Genomic DNA, 15,220 nt, shown 5'->3' with positions numbered 1-15,220 from the left:
CTGAAATGCTTGTGCTTCTAGCTCCGACAGTGCAGTAATATCGAACAAGTAATATCTAACAGTTTCACAACATATACCCAAAATACATGTAATCTAAGTAAGGAATGGATTAAGAATATCTATACATATATGTCACAGAGGCATTGGACGTAGATACAGTGGCATAGTATGGAGAACAGTATATACACACATGAGATGGGTGATGCAAAATTTACACACAATTAAAGTGCCTAAGACATTGTAGAATAGTATAGAGTACAGTTCACACATGAGATGAGTAATGTAAGATACAGAGACATTAAAAGTGTTTAATTTCCTGAAAACTGGCCAGAGATTCCTAATCTATGTCTATAGGCAGCAGCCTCTGATCTGCTGGAGATGGCTGTTTAACTGTCAGTGGTGTAGTATAGAATACAATATATACATATGAAATTAGTGATGCAATATGTAAACAATTTAAAAGTGACTAAGATACTGTAGAATAGTGTGGAGTGCAGTTTATACATATGAGATGAGTAATGCTAGACACTGAACATTGTTAAAGTAGCTAGGGATCTATTTCTTAAAGTGGCCAGTGATTCCTAATCTATGTCTATAGGCAGACACCTCTGATGTGCTAGTGATGGCTATTTAACAGTCTGATGGCCTTGAGATAGAAGCTGTTTTTCAGTCTCTTCTTCACCACACTGTCTGTGTGGGTGGACCATTTCAGTTTGTCAGTCATGTGTACTCCAAGGAACTTTAAGTTTTCCACCTTCTCCACTGCGATCCCATCGATGTGGGGGGGGGGTGCTTCCTCTGCTGTTTCCTGAAGTCCACGTTAAATCTCCATAGTTTTGTTGACGTTGAGTGAGAGGTTATTTTCCTGGCACCACACTCCCAGAACCCTCACCTACTTCCTGTAGGCTGTCTCATCATTATTGGTAATCAAGCCTACTACTGTTGTGTCGTCTGCAAACTTGATTTAGTTTGAGGCGTGCTTGGCCACGCAGTCATGAGTGAACAGGGAGTACAGGAGGGGGCTGAGCATGCACCCTTGCAGGGCCCCAGTGTTGAGGATCAGCAAAGTGGAGGTGTTGTTTCCTACCGTCACCACCTGGGGGCGACCCATCAGAAAGTCCAGGACAGAGTTGCACAGGGCGGGGTTCAGACCCAGGGCCTCGAGCTTGAAGGGTACTATGGTGTTGAATGCTGAGCTATAGTCAATGAACAGCATTCTTACATAGCCTCTTGCCCAGATGGGAGAGGGCAGTGTGGTGGCGATTGCATCGTCTGTGGATCTATTGGGGCAGTAAGCAAATTGAAGTGGGTCTAGGGTGGAGGTGATATGATCCTTGACTAGTCTCTCAAAGCAATTCATGATGACAGAGGTGAGTGCGTCGGGGCAATAGTAATTTGTTCAATTACCTTTACTTTTAGGTACAGGGACAATGGTGGACATCTTAAAGCATGTGAGAACAACAGACTGGGAGAGGGAGAGAATATATCGGTGAACACACAAGCCAGCTGGTCTGCGCATGCTCTGAGGACGCGACTAGGGATACCATCTGGGCCGGCAGCGTTGCGAGGGTTAATACGCTTAAATGTCTTACTCACGTCGGCCACGAAGGAGAGCCCAATATGATGTTAATAGAATATAAAGAACAATTAAACTATTTTTGTTATGATAGGAATGTGATTTTAGTTAACGAGATCATAGTTTTCATGTCCCTTGCACATTAACTAAACCACACACACAACGAATGAGGTCAGAAGAGCGGGTCTGTGACGGAATGCTTAAAAGTACTCGCTAAGAACTAACATGCTGTTGGGGGGGGGGGGGGGGGGGGGGGTTATTGGGGGTGGGAAATTGAATAAATCTGTTTTTTTTCTTGGGGGGGGGGGGGGGGTTGAGGGAGAACAGTGGGGGGAGGGGGTGGGTTGTCTGTTGATGTGCCCTTGAGCAGGGCGTTGACCCTGGATGCTTCTGTGTGTCGCTCTGAATGGGAGTCTGTTGGATGACTGGTGTGGTGTAGTTGTTGAGTGTCTTCACTGCAAGTATATTGTATGTTTTGGATATTCAATAAAACATTTAAAAATTAAGAATTAACATGCAGACCAGCAGATGTGAAGCATGAGCTAAACGTTACAAATGGTTGGAAACTTTGAAACTCAAGAGTTGAAGATAAACTCACTAGACCAAAACATTGACAGTCTGCAGCTGTGCCTGTAAACGAATCTGGAATATTGACTATCTACCCCAGAAAGGAAGAAGATCCCATCTCAGACAATCATTGGTGCAGCTGAAGATCTGTTCTGAAGAAACACTTCACTTCAAGCCAAAACAACTAAAAACATTGTGACCTCTGGTGGACAATCAGAGCCTTACACCCACAAGCCATTCTCCATAGAATGCTCGATTGTTTGACGTCTCTCTGTTGAAACCAAAGACATCTAACTTACACATAAATACATTGCAATTCTTACCGAAATGGGCAGCAGTTCATGAGCAATGTGTAGGATTAATTTGAGAACGGTCCTAGAATGTATCCACGATAAAATGTCCCTTTATCTCTTTCCATTGTGTAACATCTCCCGAATTAAACTCGATAACTCGTTAAACAACTTCTTCCGTGGTGCCCCCAACAATGAGTTCATCGTTACATACACACACAATATATATAAATTGGGTAACAATTAAAACAGTTTGTTGATTCGATAAATAACAGTCATCCCATTAAATCAAAGTCACGACACAGGGGATAAGAGAGGGGAGGATAATGATAGGGTACTGTATTGTGATGTGCTGAATATCATAGTATCATGTCTTTCTGTAGTTATACCAGGGAGGAAAAGGGGTGGATTGTGAGTAGCGGAGGTTCCTCAGAAGAGGAGGACCATCCTCATTGAATTTCATTTTTTAAACAAAAGTGAACTTTTTTTTAGATTAAACCATACTAAATATATTTACAAAAACAAATGATTTATTAAAAACACACTTTTGCCTCAACATTAGGTCTACAGTAGCCTCAACAGCACTCTGTAGGTTAGCACCATGGTGTAGCCGGCGGACAGCTAGCTTCTGTCCTCCTCTGGGTACATTGACTTCAATACAAAATCTAGGCGGCTCATTTCGTAGACTTACAAAGTAATTATGACAACTTCCGGAGGACATCCTCCAAGCTATCAGAGCTCTTGCAGCATGAACTGACACGATCAAATCAAAAAGATCAGAGAATTAATCTAAACTCAACAAAAAAATAAACACCTTTTTCGGGATCCTGTCTTTCAAAGATAATTCATACAAATCCAAATAACTTCACAGATCTTCATTGTAAAGGGTTTAAACACTGTTTCCCATGCCTGGTCAACCATAAACAATTAATGAACATGCACCAGTGGAACAGTCATTAAGACACTAACAGCTTACAGGCGGAAGGCAATAAAGGTCAGTTATGAAAACTTAGGACACTAAAAGAGGCCTTCCTACTGACTCTGAAAAACACCCAAAGAAAGATGCCCAGGGTCCCTGCTCACCTGGGTGCCATAGGCATGCTGCAAGGAGGCATGAGGACTGCAGATGTGGCCAGGGCAATAAATTGCAAAGTCCGTACTGTGAGACGCCTAACACAGCACTACAGGGAGACAGGACGGACAGCTGATCGTCCTCACAGTGGCAGACCACGTGTAACAACACCTGCACAGGATTGGTACATCCGAACATCACACCTGGGGACAGGTACAAGATGGCAACAACAACTGCCCGAGTTACACCAGGAACGCATAATCCCTCCATCAGTGCTCAAACTGTCGGCAATAGGTTGAGAGAGGCTGGACTGAGGGCTTGTAGACCTGTTGTAAGGCAGGTCCTCACCAGACATCAACGGCAACAACGTTGCCTATGGGCACAAACCCACTGTCGCTGGGCCAGACAGGACTGGGAAAAAGGGCCCTTCACTGACGAGTTGCGGTTTTGTCTCACCGGGGTGATGGTCAGATTCGCGTTTATCGTTGAAGGAATGAGCGTTACATCGAGGGCTGCACTCTGGAGCAGGATCCATTTGGAGGTGGAGGGTCCGTCATGGTCTGGGGCGGTGCGTCACAGCATCATCGGACTGAGCTTGTTGTCATTGCCTGCAATCTCAACACTGTGCATTACAGGGAAGATGTTGAGGGCCGGGTGCTTGCAAGCTGACTTCGGTCGTCAGCTGGACGGTATTTCCTCCAACACATTGGTGTGGCTGGCTTCCGGGTTAAGCGAGGAGTGTGTGAAGAAGCAGTGCGGCTTGGCAGGATCGTGTTTCAGAGGAAGCATGGCTCTCGACCGTCGCCTCTCCCGAGTCCGTAGGGGAGTTGCAGCGATGGGAGAAGACTAACTACAAATTGGATATCAAGACAAAAGTTGAATCTAGTTGATGATCCCTGTTGTATGTAATTTAATTCACAAAAAAGCCTTTTTAGTGTTAAAATAGGCCTATAATTTTGTATAGACCTAATGCCGTTCTGATATTTTAATAACTGTGCACATCCCTTCCGCTCACCCCCATAAATAGCCAGCCGCAGAGAGAAAGAGATGCACGCTGGCATGGTGCCATAATGAGCAAGAAATATGTGCTGAAACACTAATGCAGATGTTCTGTTGTGGAGATCACAGCCATCAGGGGAGCTGTGTGTGTGTGTGTGTGTGTAGCATCCATCAGCATCACGTTTGAAATGTAGATTTGTGCGAGACTGTAGGAAGAAAGAGTGGTCCTCTACCTCACCTCTCCCAGATTACAGAGAGAGAAGAGAGGGGGAGAGAGAAGAGAGGGAGGGGAGAGACAGAGACAGTGAGCAAGACAGAGAAGGTAAATCTTTTTGAATTCACTCACTTTTTGACCATCCACCACCCCCCTCTTCAGAGTACAAAAATAAACTTTGTTTTGTTGTTAAAATGTACATTGTACACACATTACAATTTTTTTTACAGTAGTTACAAGAATAAAGTAATTTGATATAAATCGTGTTCAGTCATAACTATTATAGAACATGAGCTTTTAAACCCACCCCTCAGCTACTCTCAGTCCATCCCACCTATCACCTTAGCCCCACCCCTCAGCTACTCTCAGTCCATCCCACCTATCACCTTAGCCCCACCCCTCAGTTACTCAGTCCATCCCACCTATCACCTTAGCCCCACCCCCCAGCTACTCTCAGTCCATCCCACCTATCACCTTAGCCCCACCCCTCAGATCACATTAGCCCCACCCCCCAGCTACTCTCAGTCCATCCCACCTATCACCTTAGCCCCACCCTTCAGTTACTCTCAGTCCATCCCACCTATCACCTTAGCCCCACCCCTCAGCTACTCTCAGTCCATCCCACCTATCACATTAGCCCCACCCCTCAGCTACTCTCAGTTCATCCCACCTATCACCTTAGCCCCACCCCTCAGCTACTCTCAGTCCATCCCACCTATCACCTTAGCCCCACCCCTCAGCTACTCTCAGTCCATCCCACCTAGACGTGGCCAGAAAGTGACTTTTTGGACCTGAATGCCAAAAAGAGATAAGTGCTAAAAGTTGACCCATATTGCATATCACACCATACCATAAAACATCCATGTCTTCATCACAGGAAAAGATAAGCAGTTGAGTTTGATATAATTTAAAAGCTTACAAAAACGGGGTCAAACTATTTGGTGATTTTTTTGAAAAAAAAAGTTTTTAAAATCAAATGATAATTGACGTTTAAGGTTAAAAATTGTGTGTACACATGTGTATACTCTGATGTTCTTTGAAATTCACATGTTGCAGCTTAGATAATACTTCACATCATCTGAGGTTCAAGAGCATGTGTCTCAACTGATGGCGGGCACAACACAAAAACCTCAGATTATGTAAAATAGGGTCATAGCTATTTGCAAATAAAAAAAATTAGGAGTTTGTTCATTTTAGGATAATTTTTTACCTTAAAACGTCAATTACCATTTCTTTAAAAAACGTTTTTTTCAAGAAATCACCAAATAGACCCTGTTTGTAAGATTTTAAATTATATAAATCCCAACCATTCATCTTTTTCAGCAATGAAGACATGGATGTTTCATGGTATGGTGGGGGGGCCTTTATCTATTGAATGTTTTGGCATTCAGGTCCAAACAGTTACTTTCTGAGCACAATGATAATGGGCAAATATGTACGGAAGGTTTTGTTCAAATCAAAAAGGGGTGCTCTCAAAAAGTGACTGAATTCAAATGGATTTACGGAGGAGGAAATGAGAAATGGTCTACTGACACGCTCTACTCCATGTACCAGATGAATGTATAGATGCACGGAAATACATACTATAAATGACTGATCCCACAGCTCCATCTCCCTCACACAATCACTCACTCTCTCTGGGGGGTACTGCATAACTGTGGAGCCCACATTATAAAATACCCCCAAGAGTTTGGATGAAAAAAATACACACACACAACCCACCAACGCACACCCCTGTTACAACTCAACAATACAAACACACATCCCTGCTATAACTCAACCCACAAATACGCACACCACTGTTACAATTCCAGAAACCCACATACCACTGTTATAATTCAACAAACACACACCCATTCTAATTCATCAGCAATACACAAATTAACATACATCACACACCCCTGTAGAGCGGGCGGAGATCGGAGTGCCTTGTGAGAATTTGTTGGCGAGTGGGTAGCCTCTGCCATCTGTTCTATTGGCCAACGTGCAGTCACGGGAGAATAAACTGGATGAGCTACGTTCGAGACTATCCTACCAACGGGACATTAAAAATTTAATGTCTTATGTTTCACAGGGTCGTGGCTGAACGCCGACACGGATAATATACAGTTGGCTGTGTTTTCCGTGCATCGACAGGACAGCTGCATTCGGTAAGACGAGGGGTGGTGGTGTGTCTATTTGTCAATAACAGCTGGTGCGCAATGTCAAAAATTAAGGACGTCGCGAGGTAGTGCTCGCCTGAGGTAGAGTACCTCATGATAAGCTGTAGACCACACTATCTATATTTTTCATAGCCGTATATTTACCACCACAAACCGATGCTGGCACTAAGATCACACTCAACGAGCTGTATAAGACCATAAGCAAATGCTCATCCAGAAGTGGTGCACTTTAAAGCAAGCAAACTTAAATCAGTTTTACCACATTTCTACCAGCATGGCACATGTGCAACCAGAGGGGGGAAAAAATAATAATAAATCAACTCTAGACCACCTTTACTCCACACAGAGACGTATACAAAGCTCTCCCCCGCCATCCATTTGGCAAATCTGACCACAAATCCATTCTCCTGATTCCTGCTTACAAGCAAAAACTAAAGCAGGAAGTACCAGTGACTCTCTCAATACAGAAGTGTTCAAATGAAGCAGTAGCTACGATACAGGAGTGTTCTGCTAGCACAGACTAGAATATGTTCAGGGATTCATCCAATTGCATTGAGGAGTATACCACCTCAGTCACCAGCTTCATCAATAAGTAGATCGACGACAACGTCTCAACAGTGATCGTACGTACATATCACAACCAGAAGCCATGGATTACAGGCAACATCCGCACTGAGCTAAAGGCTAGAGCTGCAGCTTTCAAGGAGCGGGACACTAATCTGGACGCTTATAAGAAATCCCTCTATGCCCTCAAATGAACCATCAAACAGGCAAAGCGTAAATACAGGAATAAGATTTAATCCTACTACACCGGCTCTGACACTCGTCGGATGTGTCAGTGCTTGCAAACTATCACGGACTACAAAGGGAAACCTAACCATGAGCTGCCCAGTGACGCAAGACTACCAGATGGGATAGATGTATTTTATGCTCACGTCGAGATAAGCAACACTGAAGCATGCATGAGAGCACCAGCTGTTCCCGAATTACTGTGTGTTAACGCTCTACGTAGCCGATGTGAGCAATACATTTAAACAGGTCAACATTCACAAGGCCACGGGGCCAGACGGATTACCAGGATGTGAACTCCAAGCATGCACGGACAAACTAGAAAGTGTCTTCACTGACATTTTCAACCTCAACCTCTCCCTGCCCGAGTCTGTTTCAAGTAGACCGCCATAGTCCCTGTGCCCAAGAAAGCGAAGGTAACCTGCCTAAACGACTACAGCCCCATTGCACTCACGTCGGTAGACATGAAGTGCTTTGAAAGGCTGGTCATGGCTCACATCAACACCATAATCCCGGAAACCCCAGACCCACTCCAATTCATATACCACCCCAACAGATGATGCAATCTCTATTGCACTCCACACTGCCCTTTCCCACCTGGACAAAAGGAACACCTATGTGAGAATGCTGTTCATTGACTACAGCTCAGCGTTGAACACCATAGTGCCCACAAAGCTCATCACTAAGCTAAGGACCTTGGGACTAAACACCTCCCTCTGCAACTGGATCCTGGACTTCCTGGCGGGCCGCCCCCAGGTGGTAAGGGTAGGCAAAAACATCTGCCACGCTGATCCTCAACACTGGGGCCCCTCAGGGGCGTATGCTTAGTCTGCTTCTGTACTCCCTATTCACCTACGACCGCATTGCAAGCACGACTCCAACACCATCATTAAGTTTGCTGACGACACAACAGTGGTAGGCCTGATCACCAACAACGATGAGACAGCCTATAGGGAGGTGGTCAGAGAACTGGCAGTGTGGTGCCAGGACAACAAATTCTCCCTCAACATGAGCAAGACAAAGGAGCTGATCGTGGATTACAGGAAAAGGAGGGCCGAACACGCCCCCATTCACACAGACAGGGCTGTAGTGGAGCGGGTCGAAAGTTAAGCTTCTTGATGTCCACATCACCAACAAACTATCATGGTCCAAACACACCAAGACAGTCGTGAAGAGGGCGCAACAACTTTTCCCACTCAGGAGACAGAAAAGATTTGTCATGGGTCCCCAGATCCTCAAAAAGTTCTACAGCTGCACCATCGAGAGCATCCTGACCGGTTGAATCATCACCTTGGTATAGCAACTGCTCGTTATCCGACCGCAAGGCGCTACAGGGGGTAGTGCCTATGGCCCAGTACGTCACTTGGGCCAAGCTTCCTGCCATCCAGGAACTATATACTAGGCGGTGTCAGAGGAAGGCCCCAAAAAAATGGTCAAATACTCCAGTCATCCAAGTCATAGACTGTCCTCTCTGCTACCGCATGGCAATCGGTACCAGAGCACTAAGTCTAGGTCCAAAAGGCTCCTTAACAACTTCTATCCCCAAGCCATAAAACTAAACAATTCATCAAATGTCCACCCGGACTATATACTTAAACCCCCCTTTGTTTTTACACAGCAGCTACTCAATGTTTATTATCAATGCAGTCTATGTACAAATTACCTCGACTAACCTGTACCCCTGCACATTGACTCGGTACTGGTACCCCCGGTATATAGCCTCATTATTCTTATTTTGTGTTACTTTTCTTTTATACTTTAGTTTATTTAGTAAATATGTTCTTAACCAACAATGGAGTTCAAGAAATGGAGTTAAGGGCTTGTAAGTAAGCATTTCACGGTATGGTCTACTGTGGTATTCAGCGCATGTGATAAATTCAATTTGATTCGTTCAACCATAAACTGTCCAGCTGCACAATAACTAGGGCTGGGGATTGCCAGGGACCTTATGATGCGATATTATCATGATACTTAAATCTAATCAACATTTATTGGTAGCGTATACAGTTTAGCAGATGTTATAACAGGTGCAACAAAATGCTTATTTTACTAGCTCCTAACAATGCAGTAAAATGTCAGACAAGTATACAAATAATTATACCCCAAAAATATACCTTGAAATGTCGTAATGAATCCAATTCAGCCAAATCACACTGTAACATTAATCCAAATGCAATCTATAGGTATATACACCGGTTTAATTTACACAAGATATACTAAGAATGATATGTACAGCAGTAGATATATTAGAATGAGCCATGTCAAGAATCCAGTATATAAATAAATAAATATGGTGTGTACAAACAGTGTAACTAAAATACAATGCACAGTAGTATAAATAATAGAATAAGCTTTGTCGAGAATACAGCATTTAAATACACAGTACAAAACCCCATGACAAAATGGATAGAATTGCAGGAATTTAGCTTCCGGACCAAAGTCCAGAATAGACATATATATGTACGTGAATGGTGTGTATAGACAGTATAGAAATAGAAAAGGTGTGTACATCAGTAGTAATATAGGATGAGCCACAGCTAGAATACAGTATATACATATATAAAGTAGGTAAAACAGTATGTAAACATTAATAAAGTTGGCTTTTTAGGTGCCGATATGATTTGTATAGCGATGATGTATGTATCACGATGCCATATGTATTGCGATCGGATAATGCGATTGATTTGTGATTCAATGTTACAAACATATAGCACATAGTTATGTCAGCTGCAGAGCGACAAGAGAGCAATGAGAAAATAAGTATCGATATATCGTCAACAATAATATTGTGATACTCAACTGTATCGATTTTTTTGCCCCATCACTACAAAGAACACACTACCGCCACCAGGTAGCAGAGTGTCCTCAATCAGTTGTTAAAGCCCTCTTTGGTTCACCTTCCCCGTGCTGCAAAGGGACATGATTTCATAAGTCTGTGAGAATGTGACACTTTGTTTTGGTTTGGGGGTTTTATACCACTTACTGTGATTGTATCCTTCAAACATCACATTTGAAATGTAGTTTGTTCAAGGACTGTATGTTGATACAAATGTAAATTGGTGTACGCTGCGGAATATTTTATACAAAAGATGCATTTTGCTCTTTCCTCCCTCCCTTTCCCTCAGATGAGTCTTGGTTTTTATTTGTTAGGCAATTGAGTAAAAAGACCTCTGTTCTGAGGCAAACCTAGACCCATCTGTAGATCCCAGACAAAGCAACAAGGAATCTGACCAGTTCAAAGACTACACACTCACTCCCAACCTATCGGGCTAATTGCCAAGATTCTTCATCCTTGGCACTTGTGTTCTTTCCGTTTCTTATAATTTCTCTCAAATGGCATAATTACCGGCATTTCCGTTCAATTTGTCTAATGCAAAGGCTATTGAGATCATAACACTGTTGGGTGGGATTCAAACCGCTGCTTAAGTCAATAATGATGCGATCTAAATGGTCTTAAATCAGACATCTCCTGGCACAGACAGCGTGGTTCACAGGGCGGGCATGAGCATCCACCAACAGCCTGCCAAAGGACTGGCATGGCCGCTGTGTTTAATGTAATTGACCGAGTCACCCGTAGAGGAGATGTATTAGTTAACCAGGGCCAAATAAATTATCTTATGGTTTGTGATACTAGTACTACTACCAGTTAAGAATAAGGTGTGCAGGCGGAAGTATGTGAAGAAAGGGTTCTAAACTTTTCTATGGCAGGTTTGTTTGAATTGCAGCCTGACCCTGCCTCTACACCTCCGTCTGTTCTATCTTATCTCCCTCTTCCTTTTAACTGTTCGTAATTGAATGGAGGCCAGGCCGCCTCAAATCTCACATGGACACAAGGTCCTCCGCAATCAAACGTTATTCGTATGCCACAGACAGGGTTTCACAACACAAACAGAACTGCTGTTCGTTTGTGAAACTTGTGGTCTAATAGTTTAAACAGCAGATGATTGTCTCATTTCACGAGCTACTGCGTAAAACTCAAAGGAATGCGTAGAACACAGGAAGGAATAATGCAGTTGGACTGATGTGAACAAGCAAATATGTCCATTAATGATTCCCTACAAAGTAGGCTTTCGCTTACATGTGTGGCTTGGCTACAATGTTGCCGCACGAGGTATAGCTAGGTTGTTTTATGATACCAACTATGTTGTAAGCTTCTAAATGTATCAAGGAGTAGGTAGCGATGATGATAGAATACAATAGTATATGGGTGCATGCAGTAGGCTAGGCTATGGCTTTCATCATTCTGACTGCAAAGATTAAACCATTCACGCAAACCGTTCAGGCTACTCATTTACTATGGAATATTCTTCCCTAATTGTTTTACTGATACATTCATTCCAAAAATATATAAATCGCTGGCTGAATCTCATTGTAGCCACATCTCCTTCTGCCCAGTGACTGCTCGTTGTTACACTCATTGTATGTAACCGCGGGCTATTCGCACAAAGTGCTTTGAAGCGTGAAGAGCAATTGCCTGCAAATCCAGCAGGGCGCTAACAAAGCCTTACCTAGGAAATGTGCCCGTCTTCATTGTTTTCGGGAAAGGTACTGTCCGTTTTCTCCTCCCGTTAACCGAGCTGCACGCCGCTGTTTCAAATCCGATGCATGAATACTGGACATTTGTTGCCTGGCTACCCAGACTCCTCGCTCCGGCCAAACGCCACGCCCACGGACGAGGAAAAAACTATTTAGCGAACACAGAGCAGCAGAATAGTTCAGTTTGAGTCGTCAGGCTAGCACATTCGGTCTGTTTTGTCTGTCATATTGGCCTTTTATCAATTAGATTTGCCCGCCTCCTGCGTCCTCTCTCGCCTGCTTTTGCAAAAGGTCAAAGTTAATCGAGGAGAGTCGGCAAGGAGCGTGAACTTGGATGAAAATGGCTTGCTTGAAATGAGACGGTCCTGCTCCACTCAAGCGGTCATTAGGCAAATTACGTTTACACAGGGGTGGATCCGAAAATAAATGCGTAAAGTGCTCAAAACAAATTGTTAGCTGTGCAAGACATTGTATAGATAAAATAATAAGGATCATATTGTTTTTAAACGTGTGCATGTTTTTGTCCTCTGACAAAACAAAAGCTGATTTCAAAACTCTTTCAGTTAGGATACACATGGGACTTTAATCCTTTGATGTTTTGGGGAAACCAATAAGTAAGTGGTCGAGAAATCTTTTGAATCTTTTTGAAATCTGCCACACCCCTACGTTACTTATTGTTTTATATATGAAATGTCTTGCACAACTAACTTTATTTGTTTTGAGCACTTTACACATTTATTTTGCGATCCACCCCTGTAAACGTTTGCCTAATGACATACAAGTGGAGAAGGACCATCTCGTTTCAAGCAAGTGCATTTCCATCCACGTTCACTCTCCTCAGCATGTCTCCTCAATTAACTTTGACCTTTTTCAAAAGGAGGCGAGAGAGGACGGAGCGAGGACGCAGAAGGTGAGCAAATCTAATTGATAAAAGGCCAAGAGTATCCTCCATGAAAGGTGGCTATCGAGGAGAGGAGGACACTCTTCTGTTTGCCTACTAACAAATTGACACATTCCTCAACCAATCAACCACATTAAAGGATATAATGTGAGCTAAACATAAAAATAAAGTACTAATGTTACTAGCCCCACTACAACAACAAAAATACTTAAATATATGTAATTTTGTCCTCTAAAATGTCTGACCGGTGGCTTCAAAGCCTCTCATTGGCCAATAGATAGCATTAGCAATCCAGGGTTTATATAGGCCTACATCATTGGTTGTTGCCAGGTTGTAACCTATTTGAAATATAGTGCCTTTAAGTGTGGGGGATCATCAGCCACGAGTTGACTTGAAGCAAAGAACTGCAATTTAAAGAGGTAAATTGTAAAAAAGTAAAACGGGCTAATTTCCTATTTTAGCTACCAATAGATGGTTGGTTGCTTAGCAACAATGCATAATGAGCACTTGTGTCTCATACGTCGTTACAATTGTTGGTAAACTAGATAGCACATTTTTTGCCATATAAGAATTGACATGAAATCAGTCAAAACACCTCAAAACAAGAAAATGGTATCAAGAACAAGATGAAACTAGCTGAAATGAGACACGATTCCCCACATGGCAGTTTCTTGTCATTGTTAGCCATCTGGCCATCCATAATCACAACAACTCGGAGACTTCTGCCCCATTAAGCCGTGCACGTTGTTTTCGTGACGTTGTCAGCTAACCCATCTATAGAGCCTACAATTATCCATTTCGATGTGAGAATGGTTCATAAGGTGAGAGACTTTACCTCATAGACCAGGGGTGTCATGTCAACTCCAAATGGAGACCTAATGAAAGACTTGCAGCCTAATGTGCTGGACTGCTAAATCCTTAAAATCCTTATGCAAGAACTACAATTCCCTGATGAAGGCATGGAGTCATATTATCTCTAGGATGCTGCCTATATAGTAACATCACATCTATGTTGTCCCATGGCCGCTGCATTCGTGTGTGCGATCCGTGCGTGTGTGTGTTTGCATTTGTGTTTATCTTGTCTTTTCCAAGACTTACCTCATCTGGTGCCCCTATTTCTTTTAGTCCATGTGTCTTCTAGGATAGAACGGAACCCTGGGAAAAAAGAAAGTTCCAAATTAGGTAGGAGACATAACGCGTGTACACTTGTGTTATTTTGCATGCAGTCATGTGTGTATGTTTGTGTGCTTTGTTGTGAGTTGGCAAGTGTGTGGATGTTTGAGCTCCACTATTGGTTTGTGTGTGTTGGTCTTTCATTTGTGCTCAAGCATGTGTGCGTTTATACTGTTTGTGGAAGTGTGGGCATGTGTTTTCCTGGCCCTTTGCCTTTGTGTTTGTGCACTGCTTTCTTAATTGTCTCATCAGTAAATGTCAAACGTCCAAATGGCTCCTCGGTCCAGATTTATTTATTCATTTGTACTCCATCAGATGCAGCCACTGCTGCGGCACGCTGCAATTACAGCAGAGCACAGAAATATGTCCATGAATAATAAATCACTACACAACTAGAGCTGGCCAGCCGGATGGCCATGTACAGTCACAGTTGCACAGAGAGAATCAACATAAATAGAGCAATATTTTTTATTTCATTTTACCATGGCTTTAGCAGGTATACTAGATATATTTGCTGAGAGCATGTTGTCTTACAGCAATGACCTACACTTTTAAAAATGAAGGTGCAAGTTGGAACCAAATAAGGTTGCTGAGAGTGATGACATGGGGGAACCATTTTAGTGTCTTTGAAGAATCCTAAATGGGTTTGTTCTTTGACAAACCAAACAAAAATGTAAAACCCAGAATGTTTCGGCCCTCCAGGACCGGTTTTGAATAGCCCTGTTTTAGGGTTTTAAACCTTATTTGCATATTTCCCAGAGTACCTTTCAAGTTAATTTTAGAATTACCAGTACCACCAAAGAGTTTCTAAACCCAGAGGCGCAACATTGCGAGTCTTCCGGGAACGCTTGCAAAACAGAGCAAACGGACCAGGCCGGGGTTTGAGTAGTCAATGAGGGAAGTGAAAATTACTCCTTAGCTGTTAATTTTCACAAAATATA

At 43.0% G+C, this 15,220-nt stretch overlaps 1 protein-coding gene across 1 annotated transcript in view; it reads right to left on the bottom strand.

The window, feature by feature from the left end:
* Nucleotides 1-12,556, bottom strand: part of LOC139380585 (beta-galactoside alpha-2,6-sialyltransferase 2-like) — a 61,518-nt gene extending 48,962 nt beyond the window's left edge. Inside the window, exon 1 of the mRNA XM_071123404.1 lies at nt 12,178-12,556. The gene's annotated coding sequence lies outside the window, so the exon portion shown is untranslated. The remainder of the gene's footprint in view (nt 1-12,177) is intronic.
* Nucleotides 12,557-15,220: the final 2,664 nt, after the last annotated feature.

Source organism: Oncorhynchus clarkii, chromosome 22 (assembly GCF_045791955.1).
Source record: "Oncorhynchus clarkii lewisi isolate Uvic-CL-2024 chromosome 22, UVic_Ocla_1.0, whole genome shotgun sequence".
Lineage (NCBI taxonomy): Eukaryota > Metazoa > Chordata > Actinopteri > Salmoniformes > Salmonidae > Oncorhynchus > Oncorhynchus clarkii.
Note: the sequence above shows the minus strand (reverse complement) of the source record. Positions and strands in the feature narration are given on the sequence as shown.